This window comes from Bombyx mori, chromosome 11, assembly GCF_030269925.1.
Source record: "Bombyx mori chromosome 11, ASM3026992v2".
Classification (NCBI taxonomy): domain Eukaryota; kingdom Metazoa; phylum Arthropoda; class Insecta; order Lepidoptera; family Bombycidae; genus Bombyx; species Bombyx mori.
Genome location: NC_085117.1, coordinates 13,857,541 through 13,870,364, shown reverse-complemented (window position 1 = coordinate 13,870,364; position 12,824 = coordinate 13,857,541). Strand labels below are relative to the sequence as shown.

General features: G+C 36.8%; 1 long non-coding RNA gene across 1 annotated transcript; it reads right to left on the bottom strand.

Annotated features, from left to right (window-relative positions):
- Positions 1 to 4,965: 4,965 nt before the first annotated feature.
- Positions 4,966 to 11,054, bottom strand: LOC110386384 (uncharacterized). The gene is made up of 5 exons (XR_009974329.1): positions 10,929 to 11,054; positions 10,587 to 10,718; positions 7,635 to 7,788; positions 6,085 to 6,164; positions 4,966 to 5,814 (listed from the first exon to the last, which is right to left on the bottom strand). It is a non-coding gene; the product is annotated as an uncharacterized LOC110386384 (long non-coding RNA).
- Between the last annotated feature and the right edge of the window lie 1,770 nt (positions 11,055 to 12,824).

Below are 12,824 nucleotides of genomic sequence, written 5' to 3'. Positions count from 1 at the left end.
ATATTTTATTATTGATTGATAGCTGAGTCCCGCGATGCTAACCGCGGTTATTGTCGTACCATGGACGAAGCCGCGGGGCGAAGCTAGTTTTAAAAAAGTAGCCAAAGTTACTCCTTATATCATTAGCTACCTATCAGCAAAAGTCTCGTCAAAATCGGTCCAGCCGATTTTTTAGACTAGCTTCACCTCGTGGCGTCACCCGCGGTACAACAATAGGCGCGGGCTACATCGCGGGACTCAGCTATCAATAATAAAATTTCATGTTTCCGAAGCGAAGCGAGGGCGGGTCGCTAGTTTGAAATAAGACTTCAATATGTTGCTTTGTAAAAACAAAGTATATTATTTGCTTCAATTACATACTAAACCATCACTATTACTATAATACCTTACTAAAACAAAGAAATGGGATTAAAAGTCTATTAGACATAATATATTTCACATTAATTCCAAATACCCTTAAAACAGCGGAAGCGTGAAGAAATAACGTTAACCTGTTCAGGGAATTTGGCGCTTATATGTATGTACATTAGGTTTCTTTATTTTTATTTCTAAATTTAATTCTACCCTAAATGGCCACATATGCGCATATATTTTTTTTAAATGAACAGTCACTCTACGTTATTTTTTTTACTTATTAAATTGTTTTGAAAATAATATGCATCGCATCGCAATATCTTTATGCAATCGCAATATCTTTATTGCGATTTGTTGATAAATTAAATTTACGATTTTTGTAAAAAAAATCGTCCTTAAAGAGATCAAAGGAAGTCCAGTTTCTTTAAACCTATAACAACATAATAGAAGCGTTTCGAAAATGGACCGCCTGTATCGAACGATAATGAATGACTAAGCTCTTTACAAAAAGTCTAATTCTTCACTACTCTGTAGGAATTTATTGCTCGGTAATCATGTTCACCTGCGTCCAAAAGTCACATTCGAAATAAAATTCGCACTACATATTTTATTGCAAATGTTAAATTTTGATAGGGCGATCTGTCGTCGACCTCGTATCTGGCATACTTTATGGCTCCCTCTGCTCTAGCGCCGCAGACTGTGACATTGCAAAACCGAACCGGTATTTACGTTATATTCAATTCGGTACGCTGTATTTTACGTAAATAAACAACCTTGTTAATTTCCATTGCGCATGGTTTATGTATTTATGAATACTGCACAGGTAGCAACATCCTTACGGCCTGTTTCTGCCGCAAAAGAGTCATGCTTTCTGATTTTGGTCAGTAGGTTGGGTAGGTAGGGTTAGTAGGGTTAGTAGGGTAGGTAGCACGGCCGTTACACAATAGAACTGAGGGTTTGTCTTTTTGTCTCATTCTCAATGACAGTATTCACATTTAGATATCTTTGGAAACTAGTAACTAGATACTTAACGCTAAGTGGGCCGTGAGCTTTTTCACCCGTCTGTACGAACATAAGATAGGCCGAATAAATCTAAGTCTAGAGCCGAATAAATCTAAGAGTCTAAGAATTTAAATATACGCCAGATGATTCAAGAAAAACAGTGTCCCTAGCGGCAACGTAGGCAAACGTTCCAACTCCATACAAATTTGAGTTAACTTTTACGCTATCGAGAACGCTAAAAAACTCGCACTAAGCACACTGGTCTCGGAATAGAAATCGCGATAAGGCCTTTACCCGTATCAAAAACAGTGTTCATTTAAAATTCTTTATTTCCTAGGCCGGTAAATTCTAGGTGAATGACCGCGACAAGAGCTGAGACAACAGCTATGACCATTCAATCATAACTCAAACACGTGTACAAAAGAAAGATTAACGTTTCACCTAAGTATGAAACTTATAACAGAGTAACAACGATAACAACTCGCTTGCGATCGGGTAACAACTGTGTAACATAACGTGATGCTTGAGTCGGGATTTAATTGCGAGAGTACTGGTGGTAGGACCTCTTGTGAGTCCGCGCGGATAGGTTACACCACCCTGCCTATTTCTGCCGTGAAGCAGTAATGCGTTTCGGTTAGAAGGGTGGGGCAGCCGTTGTAACTATACTGAGACCTTAGAACTTATATCTCAAGGTGAGTGGGTCCACCCATTTAAGCAATAAAAAAAAGTTAATAAGCGTGAATCAACATAAAAATTTAAGCAATGTGGGTACGCTAACTGTCACAAAATAACACTTAATTACAGACGAATTAGGAGCGTTACATTTCTGAATCTCACCGTTTACTAGGGAAAACTAATTTGATTCCCCGACCTTATAACCATTCTACAATTTAGTTTCACTGTTAGTAGTAGGTGTTGGGAGCTCTCTCTGACAGTTACCATAAGCCCACCTAATTCTGCCGCCATGCTGAAATACCTTCCCATTTGAAAGATAGAACAGCCGTTGTTCTGTAAAAATCGAGAATTAGAAATTTATGAATGAAGGTTGGTAGCGGCATTCACGTGATGACGTCCTGAGCTCTGGTAACCACTTAACACCAGACGGGCCGTGACCTCGTTCAATTATCTATACAGTTAAAACCAGTGAAGGTCTTTTAAGCTAAGCTTCATAAAAAAGTTGCTAGATGTTACTGACCCCCGAGTTAAATAAATTAAAATAGTCGTCAGTAAAATAGCAAAATATAAACAAGTTAATTATAATCGTGATCGAATCAACATCGATTCAAGAGAACTGCGTCATGGTGGAGAAGCACCGAGATATTCTTAGAATCGGAAAACGTCTCGATTACACAGTCTAGGAGATACGAGTAATCGTGGACTCGGTAAATGAATTTTAATGAAACCTTTTTAGGCCACTAGACTAGTCGTTTTGTGTTCACATTTAAGAGATCTTTAATATGAGAAAAAGGAGGATTACGATTATTTATTATATGTATATGTCATGGAGTTGCTATATGTCGAATTTCCCCTGCAGAGTTTTAACCTCTATTAGCATTTTGTATCTGCTTGGGGTCAGAGCAGACGAGTTTATTAGCCTATCGAGCCCTCCCGCTTACTCTGACGATAAACAATGACAGCTATTGTATAGATCTCGCTGCCCAAGTTATTTATGTGATTACTGTGTTACCAAAATATATGGACGCCTATGTTTTGATGAATGTCGGCGTGGAACTTTACGGTTCCAAAATAATGGAGACGTACTTCATCGAGTGAAAGGTTAATGTATTTCTATTTTAATTGGTTTCAATTGTAAGTTGCTACACCAATCAATGAATGTAGTGAGTTAGTTTTATCTGTGTTAATCAATCAATTATAACTACGTAAGTATCTTTGAATGCTGATTTGAATTTTGATGTTCTGTTAATTGCCTTTTCACAAACAAACCACTAATCCGATTTTGAAGCATTTAAGTTAGAAAATAGTTTGAACCTCGAGAAAGCGTATAAGTTACCTTTAATTAAAATGCTGAGCACTGGTCTCACCACACGATGTAAGGAGACAAAACTTTCAAAAATCAATACGAAACCATAGAATCTTCACAGTTATTCGCTATGTAAAAAAACACGCTAGGAGAAACCAACATTTAGAACTATTAAAATAGATTATAGGCAAACACGAGATAAGATCTTACAAATGCTATGCCATTGTTGCATTGACCTATATATTATAAAATAAATAAATCGAATATTTTAGAACACATGAAAATTGAATTCTCACATACACAGTACACAAAGGTATGTACTAAACGAAGGAGAAATAACAATATCCTTTATTCGAACTATCTACTAGCGTAATACAAAATAAAGGTGGATTCAAATAGACCGATACGATATCGTACGTCGTGACGGCAAATCAAAATAAAAATTGAAGTCGTCGTAGCCTAATGGATAAGACGTCCGGTGCATTTGTATCTTGCGATGCACCGGTGTTCGAATCTCGCAAGCGGGTACCAATTTTTCCAATGAAATACGTACATAGCAAATGTTCACGATTGGCTTCCACGGTGAAAGAATAACATCGTGTAATAAAAATCAAACCCGGAAAAATTATAATTTGCGTAATTAGTGGTGGTAGGACCTCTTACAAGTCCGCACGGGTAGGTACCACCACCCTGCCTATTTCTGCCGTGAAGCAGTAATGCGTTTCGGTTTGAAGTGTGGGGCTGCCGTTGTAACTATACTGAGACCTTAGAACTTATATCTCAAGGTGGGTGGCGCATTTACGTTGTAGATGTCTATGGGCTCCGGTAACCACTTAACACCGGGTGGACTGTGAGCTCGTCCACACATCTAAGCAATAAAAAAATTTAAAAAATAAAAAATTATTGAGTTTGTAGCTGAAAAACGTTTTCCGGATTAGCCTTAAGATCATCGGCCGTCATGATTATCAATAAACATGTATCCTAAAACGACAATAACAGCCACAATGTTTTGTATTGTCGTTTCAGGATTGATTAGAATCGATTTAGAATTTGAGGATTGAAACTACATATTTTGGGACACAGTTTAATAAATGAAAGGCTCTCCGTATTGTGAGATCTGAACTAACTCTATTCGCTTCACGGGAGCGTTGATCGTTTCTTTGAAACTGTCAAACTAGAACGTGTCAACATTTTCACGGCACGTAGAAAATCTGGGGTGCAATATTCAGCGACTGAACTCTTTATTCAAGAGAACTTTGAGATTCTCATAAAGGCTTAAGCGTTTGAAGACAGTTCAGCGCTTCAAGGTTTGGTTATTGCTTTGGTAATGTTTGTATGTATTCGGGATCGATTGTTAAAAAAATATTTTTTTTATTATGTTTTTTTTTTGCTTACATGGGTGGACGAGCTCACAGCCCACCTAGTGTTAAGTGGTTACTGGAGCCCATAGACATCTACAACGTAAGTGCGTCACCCACCTTGAGATATAAGTTCTAAGGTCTCAGTATAGTTACAACGGCTGCGCCACCCTTCAAACCGAAACCCATTACTGCTTCACGGCAGAAATAGGTAGGGTGGTGGTACCTACCCGTGCGGACTCACAAGAGGTCCTACCACCAGTAAAAAAATTATTGTATTAATGTATTTTATTTATGTAGATACAGAAAGAAGCTCAGTCGTTTTGTAGAATTATTTGTTCTATGACAGACTTCCTGTAAGCATGTTAACAATACATTTTTCAATAATTACAATTGTTATACTTTACTTACTATAGAGATGATACGCCCAAAAAAAAATGAATAATAGTACGTAGTTTTATTGTTTCGTTACTGGTGGTAGGACCTCTTGTGAGTCCGCGCGGGTAGGTACCACCATTCTGCTTATTTCTGCCGTGAAGCAGTAATCCGTTTCGGTTTGAAGGGCAGGGCAGCCGTTGTAACTATACTTGAGAACTTAGAACTTGTATCTCAAGGTAGGTGGCGCATTTACGTTGTACGGATGTCTATGGGCTCCAGTAACCACTTAACACCAGGTGGGCTCTGAGCTCCTCCACTCACCTAAGCAATAAAAAAAACCACACAAACTTGTTTGACATTAGTTACGAGTTTCATATATGAACGAAAGAGACAAAATATAATGTTTAATTATTTCTAGGTGAAGCATGTGGTGATGGTAGGCTGCGTTCCCCCGACCGCTCCGGGGGAAGGTGCAGCGCGGTGCCATCATGGCGGACCACCAACCCGCCGAACGAGGGAACCGGTGGTCGTGTTGCCGGTGGTCGCTAGTCCAGCCTCTGGAGGATGGCGGGATGGATGCAGCATGCTCTGCGTCAACCCTGTCCCGCCGTCTCAATGGCCCCGATTGGGTTCCGGCCCGGTCCTGGGTCGGGCGCCGGCTGTGAGCGGCGGGAGTTTTTGGTGAGGTTAAACTCCCACAGACCCCATTCCCCGAGCGGGTGGGGATCCGGTGATTTTCTCCTGTACAAAAAAAAGGTAAAGCATGTTTATTTAGACCCACATTGAATTCCATCAAAAGGTAGACGAAACCTACAAATAATAAATATGCATTTATATACTTTTTTGTTTTCGTAAATATAACCAGCAAAATCATGAAATATTATTCTGTATATTTTTATTACATAGATGAATAAACGTATTCAAGGTCAATCGAAGTGGATACCGGAGATATAGACGTAACAATATGAATGCTGTAACCCCCACTTTCATTTCATTTTTTTTAATTGGTACCTTTGAAACACATCAGTGGGATCTTATCTTTTAAGCCATCGCGTCTTCTTTTGGGCCCCATTTTTCTCGTCTTTAATTTACTGCAACAAAGTATAGAATTACATTATGTGACGTAACTGCTCTTAATAAATACCGCAACTAATGTACTCCGTACGGCACTATGTTTGATGAGTGTGAACCTAATTAGCTTTAGCCTTGATTGTTTTCAATTTCAAAGAAACGCATGTTGGAGGAATGCTATAATTATAAAACTTTACGAAGTCAATGAAAGCACAGTTTTGATTTTAATGATCGATATTTGGTCAGTTGTCCGTAACTTTTACACCGCATGTTAACAAAAACGAAATTTCTTCGCCAGTTTTGGTCGATTTAAAAACGCAGATTCGGAATCGTGATCGACGGACAAAACAAATAGAACATCGAAGAATATGGAATCAAAAGAAAACCATGGACATACTCATATGGTGTCGTTGGCTGGTCTACCAGAAAAACGAGGACGCTTCGCGGCAGATTTTTTGCGAAAGATCAAACCCACGCGAGCTCACAATTCGCACAACCAACAATAAAATATATTTAAACAAAAAGTAACTTGGATTAAAACATAAATAAGGATTTGATGTTGATAGCATCCAACAAGCCGGGGTGAATTTTAAATGGTGTTACGGCACTTTGTTAATTTGAATAATCACTACATTAAAAATGTATTCTATATCTTCATTGGAACAAATTAGATTGTTTTTTTGTTTTGTTTATAAATCTACGAATTGTTTGTAAACCTATTTAATTACCTATTTTTACCACACTTGTTCTTTTGAAGGATTATACTGCAGCGGACATGAAAACAAGGCCGAATGATCATATTGGATTATCTAAGCCTTGTGTATACCATGGAATTTTGCTTTCATAAACATTTTGATTCTTAACAAAAAAGTCGGCTCGTAAATTTAGGGTATAAATTTAGGTTTGTGGTCGTCGTGGCCTAACGGATAAGACGTCCGGTGCATTCGTGTTGAAGCGATGCACCGGTGTTCGAATCCCGCAGGCGGGTACCAATTTTTCTAATGAAATACGTACTCAACAAATGTTCACGATTGACTTCCACGGTGAAGGAATAACATCGTGTAATAAAAATGAAACCCGCAAAATTATAATTTGCGTAATTACTGGTGGTAGGACCTCTTGTGAGTCCGCACGGGTAGGTACCACCGCCCCGCCTATTTCTGCCGTGAAGCAGTAATGCGTTTCGGTTTGAAGGGTGGGGCAGCCGTTGTGACTATACTGAGACCTTAGAACTATATCTCAAGGTGTGTGGCGCATTTACGTTGTAGATGTCTATGGGCTCCAGTAACCACTTAACATCAGGTGGGCTGTGAGCTCGTCCACACTGCTAAGCAATAAAAAAAAAATATATTTGAATTGATAAATATTCCAACTATTGAAACTGTAAAGTTTAGGGTTTATTTGCTCGTCTATTTTGGTTGTTCGCCTACGCGCATCGTATCATATCAATAACAACAATATCGGCTTTCCAAACAATACTGAATGATCACCATTTCACGCCCCTCAGGTCCTTGAACCACGCTACTGTGAAATCTTCTACATTGAGGAATGAATCGCATCAATCAGAGAACTGACATCCTCCATTTATCACCATCGAAAGGGTTGATTGAATATGGAACGGGCGTAGGAGGTTGAAGACTGTCGCTGAAATGTAGAAATGATTAAACGAAATCTTATGGAAAGTTGTCTGCTTTTGAGGGTATCTGTCGTTTTAATATGAAGTTGTCGTGGCCTAAAGGATAAGAAGTCCGGTGCATTCGTATCGAGCGATGCACCGGTGTTCGAATCCCGCAGGCGGGTACCAATTTTTCTAATGAAATACGTACTTAACAAATGTTCACGATTGACTTCCACGGTGAAGGAATAACATCGTGTAATAAAAATCAAACCCGCAAAATTATAATTTGCGTAATTACTGGTGGTAGGACCTCTTGTGAGTCCGCACGGGTAGGTACCACCGTCCCGCTTATTTCTGCCGTGAAGCAGTAATGCGTTTCGGCTTGAAGGGTGGGGCAGCCGTTGTGACAATACTGAGACCTTTGAACTATATCTCAACGTGTGTGGCGCATTTACGTTGCAGATGTCTATGGGCTCCAGTAACCACTTAACACCAGGTGGGCTGTGAGCTCGTCCACACATCTAAGCAATAAAAAAAAAAAAAAAAAATATATATATATATATATATATATATATATATAAATAGCTTAATACTTCACAAATGGCTCAGTTACATGACTAGACATTAATGATATCAGCTGCTACAATTAATTACGGGGAATAACTGAACGTCAAGACAGGTGAAAGTCGTGGTTTAGAAACATAAGAAAATGAGATTGGAACTGTTGAGGAAGGCATCGACGAGAACCATTACATCAACCTAAGTATTATTATGTCTAAGTGTGTATTTCGTCATGTAATGAAACTAAAGCATTTATGGATAGGCGTGCCAGCATACGATCGTTTCTGCCCAATTAAAAGCCCATGCCCAGCCCGTTCCGTGCCCCTGCTAGGGAGTATCCTACTTCCCGAAATCCTCCTCTTGAGAAACATTCGACAATGGACTGGACTCAGCCCCGTAGAATAACTATTTTGCTTGGCAAGTAATAAAGCGAAAAATACGTCAAAACGATTTGTTTGCTCAATAAGCCTTCAATTAGTATAAGATATGGGACTGTAGAATTAAAAAAGTAATGGTAGTAAGTCTTTTGTAAGTCCGCATCGGTAAGGTAATCACTTTATCCAAGATGCAGCAGCGCTGTGGGACCGTCCACCCGTAAACACAATAAAAAAATTGTTGTCATTCAACAAATATTACAATGATATACTATTTAATTTAACTAAGACGTTTAAAACGGTAGCCGAGTATCTTCTTCCGAAATTCTTGATGTCAAGATTCATTGCTCTAATTAATGACTGTAGTATATAAAATGTTTCTCTGGTTTTTTTTTAAATTCAAATATTGTACTTGTGGCAATCAAAAGATTTGAAGCCGTTCTTTATGTAATAAATTGATCAATACATTCAATATCCTATACATTTTATGGAAAATATTGCTCATGATACTTAAGTGCCTGTTACGAGGAAAACATTTATTATGTGTGAGAAGCATTCGTCGAGGTAAGTTCCTTCGTGTATTTTATCGTGAGCGTATGTTTTTCATGCGAATTCATGCCATGTGAAAAAAGCGTTAAGGAAGAAAATTGCTTGTGAAATTAAAATTCGCAGTTATTAAAACTAACAACTCCTCACAAAACTTAATATTAATATCAATGCACTAGCCGTACTCGCCCGCTCCACTGGGCATTTGAAATTAACATTATTATTTATTGTCGTTATTATTAGGGGGTCCAAAACTCATATAAATATTAGCCTATCCATTAAGTACATGTATTTTCTACATGAATACCAAGTTTCAAGTCAATCCGATGCATGGTTCAGTAGTTATAACGGAACATCCGTAAAAACCACTGTAGATTTAGGTATATATTAGTATAGATAAGACAAACATTCTACGTTCCTGATGTGAATATTAATTTCTTAAAAAAGATTACTAATGCGAACTTAAAATCAGCTTGTAATAAAGTTGCTAAACTGCGAGGTCATGCCAAAACTCGAAAGTCAGCTAATTAAGAATTTTTTCCTCTTATCAAAGGCTCACGCTTGGCCGTTCCCGAAAGAGGAGGCAAGCATCAATCACCGTGTCATTTTCTGGCAGTGGACTTAGGAAAAATGGCTTCATCGACTTTACACCCTCAGAGAAATTTCAAAGTCATTAATCTTCGAAACACCGAGCCCGTATAATTTATACTGAAAAACTGTTCATTTTCATATTATTATTTTTTCCCCCTTATTATGCACGACGAGTTGTGACTGACGTTCTAATAATTTATATTCGTAGTTATATAAGAAATTATTTTATAATCAACTTTATATTAGATAAACTAAGGAATCCTGGTTACATTTGTGTATACTTAATCGCGAAATGTGAAGTTAAATACATTTAAATGAGTCATCGTTGAGACTACGCACCTCCGTTCATACATTGTTGATATCAGACCGCTTCACTGAAGTGACAACAGTACGACAAAGTTTCAAAGTAAACACGCCCACACTCATAGAACACGATTGAAAAACAAAAGAACAAATATATCCATTTTGTATTACATACATTTACAAACTAAAACATGCTGTTAAAACTTAATACGCTAAACAAACTCTGACCGAAGCCAATATTCGTATGACTTCAGTTTTTTAAAATTCAAGTAGAAAAAGTTTTATTCAAAAAGTAAATTATTATTATTATTATTACAAACAAAATGAAGATCTATTACACTAGCAACGTTCCGATGACCTTACTGGTACAGCCCTCACAAGTCAGTATACGAGTAGTAGATATCTAGTAGTACCCACGATATTGAAAACTGATTTACGATAAACGATACCTGAGAATACTATTCCATGTTGGACTTTTTTGCGGGAACGCGAGGAGTGCAGTTATGTGATTCGTTTTATTTTGTTTAGTGTTTCTCCAGGTTTAAATGTGAAATAACGGTGGTTTATTAACTGTTTAATATCTGTAAAAGTGCACAAATGTGGGAAAATGAAACAAAGCCGCTGGACGTAGCTTCTCGGGATTCTTAAAAAAGCCCACTGAAAAAGTCTCAATAAGTAACCACCATTTTACTGAGGTTATATTTCAACCCATATCATTTCATCTCATTTCATTTCACTCCATATTATCATTTTTCATAAAAATAAGAATATAACTTAAAATCAGACTTTACCTAAAGATCTTAATTACCAGGTTATAAAATCCCTTAAAAAAATATTCCATGTTTCAGTCAGCATTATTCAAATTCTTGTAACCGCTTAGCATTATTCCGAGAATGAACCTGGCCATACAATTAAAAAAAAAATATTTCAAGTTAATTCCCAATGAATACACAACTAATAATTATCCACAGATTCGGTAGAATCTGGCGCCAAGTTCCGTTCAAAAATCCCGTTGTAAACGGAGCGCCAGACTACCGATCCACAGATTCGGTAGAATCTGGCGCCAAGTTCCGTTCAAAAATCCCGTTGTAAACGGAGCGCCAGACTACCGACTGTGTTTACTGTAAGCAGAACGGTTTTTTGAGATTGCGAAATTTTATTTAATTCTACGGTACTTCTGGTTCCTAAATTGTACATTACATCAATCACTCACAACTTTATTTTACTGATTTTAACTAGTTATATCAATTACAACAATTAATCTACTTGAAATTATTAATTTTATAACCACAAACTATAGCTCGCTCAAAAATTTCGATCCTGACTTTTTTTCGATGTAAAAAGTGACATGCCACAGACTATAAATAATTCGAGAATACATGGTAATCTACGGCCGCCAGGGTGCGCTGGAATTATTCCTACATTTTTAATGGATTTTATGACCTGGTAACTGAGACCTTTAAGTCATGTCTTATTTTAATTTATATTCATATTTTTATGAAAAATGATATTAAGGAGTGAAATGAAATGAAGATGATTAATTTGTGACATTAATCAACTGGGATGACTTTAATTTGGTTTAAATTTGTAAAAGTTGATGTTGATTATTATAAACACTAATTAATTGAGCGTTTCATCAGCTTTTAAGCTGAGTGACTATTTATAATTTATTTTTATTCTATTGTCTATTTTTGTTAAGTAATAAATGAGCAAAAAATAATACTTAACAAAAAGATATGAAATCCGAACAAAAACAGTTTCACTGTAAAAAACTGCGCCAAGTCCACGTTCATAAAACTCATCTCAATACATTTGCACTTTACAAAAAAATAAGACTCATTTCAATAACTTTCATTCTCTACAAAAAGATGTGAAATACAAAAAAATACCAAGAAACCGTCATAATGTTGAAAAAATTAATAAAAATTTGTTGAAAATTTAATAATGAAAACAAAATTTTTTTTATCGTACTTGGCGCGCGTAATCTAAAGGGGTCGAACGCAAAAGTGGTCGATTTGGCATATAATAGCCCATATATAGTGAAAGCTGCTGAAAATTACCGTAGTTCTGTCTCAATTTCTCATAAAACGCTAACAAGAGCGAAAAAGACAACCTGGGTAACTTTTTACAGCTTTCACTGTTTATTAAAGCAAAATGGTTTTTTTCTCGGGTTGAAATTCTTCCGAAAAAATTTGAGGTACTAAATGACGCGCGCCAAGTGCGATAAAAAATTTTTTGGATTCATTATTAAATTTTCAACAAATTTTTATTAATTTTTTCAACATTATGACGGTTTCTTGGTATTTTTTTGTATTTCACATCTTTTTGTAGAGAATGAAAGTTATTGAAATGAGTCTTATTTTTTTGTAAAGTGCAAATGTATTGAGATGAGTTTTATGAACGTGGACTTGGCGCAGTTTTTTACAGTGAAACTGTTTTTGTTCGGATATAATACACTTCGCTATATTTTATTTTTCCCATCATTAATTAGGTTCGTTATTTTCCGTTTGAAGCCCACGCCATCATTTTGTAGAGAATATTTATTTTATGGGAATATAATAAACTGATGTTTTTTTATTCCACTTCATTTGGCGCTTTTGCGGAGAGACATTTTTATGCTGAAATGCGGGCTAATTTAGCACATAATCGAATAAAAACAGTGGAAAATATGTCCCTTTTTTTGGCTT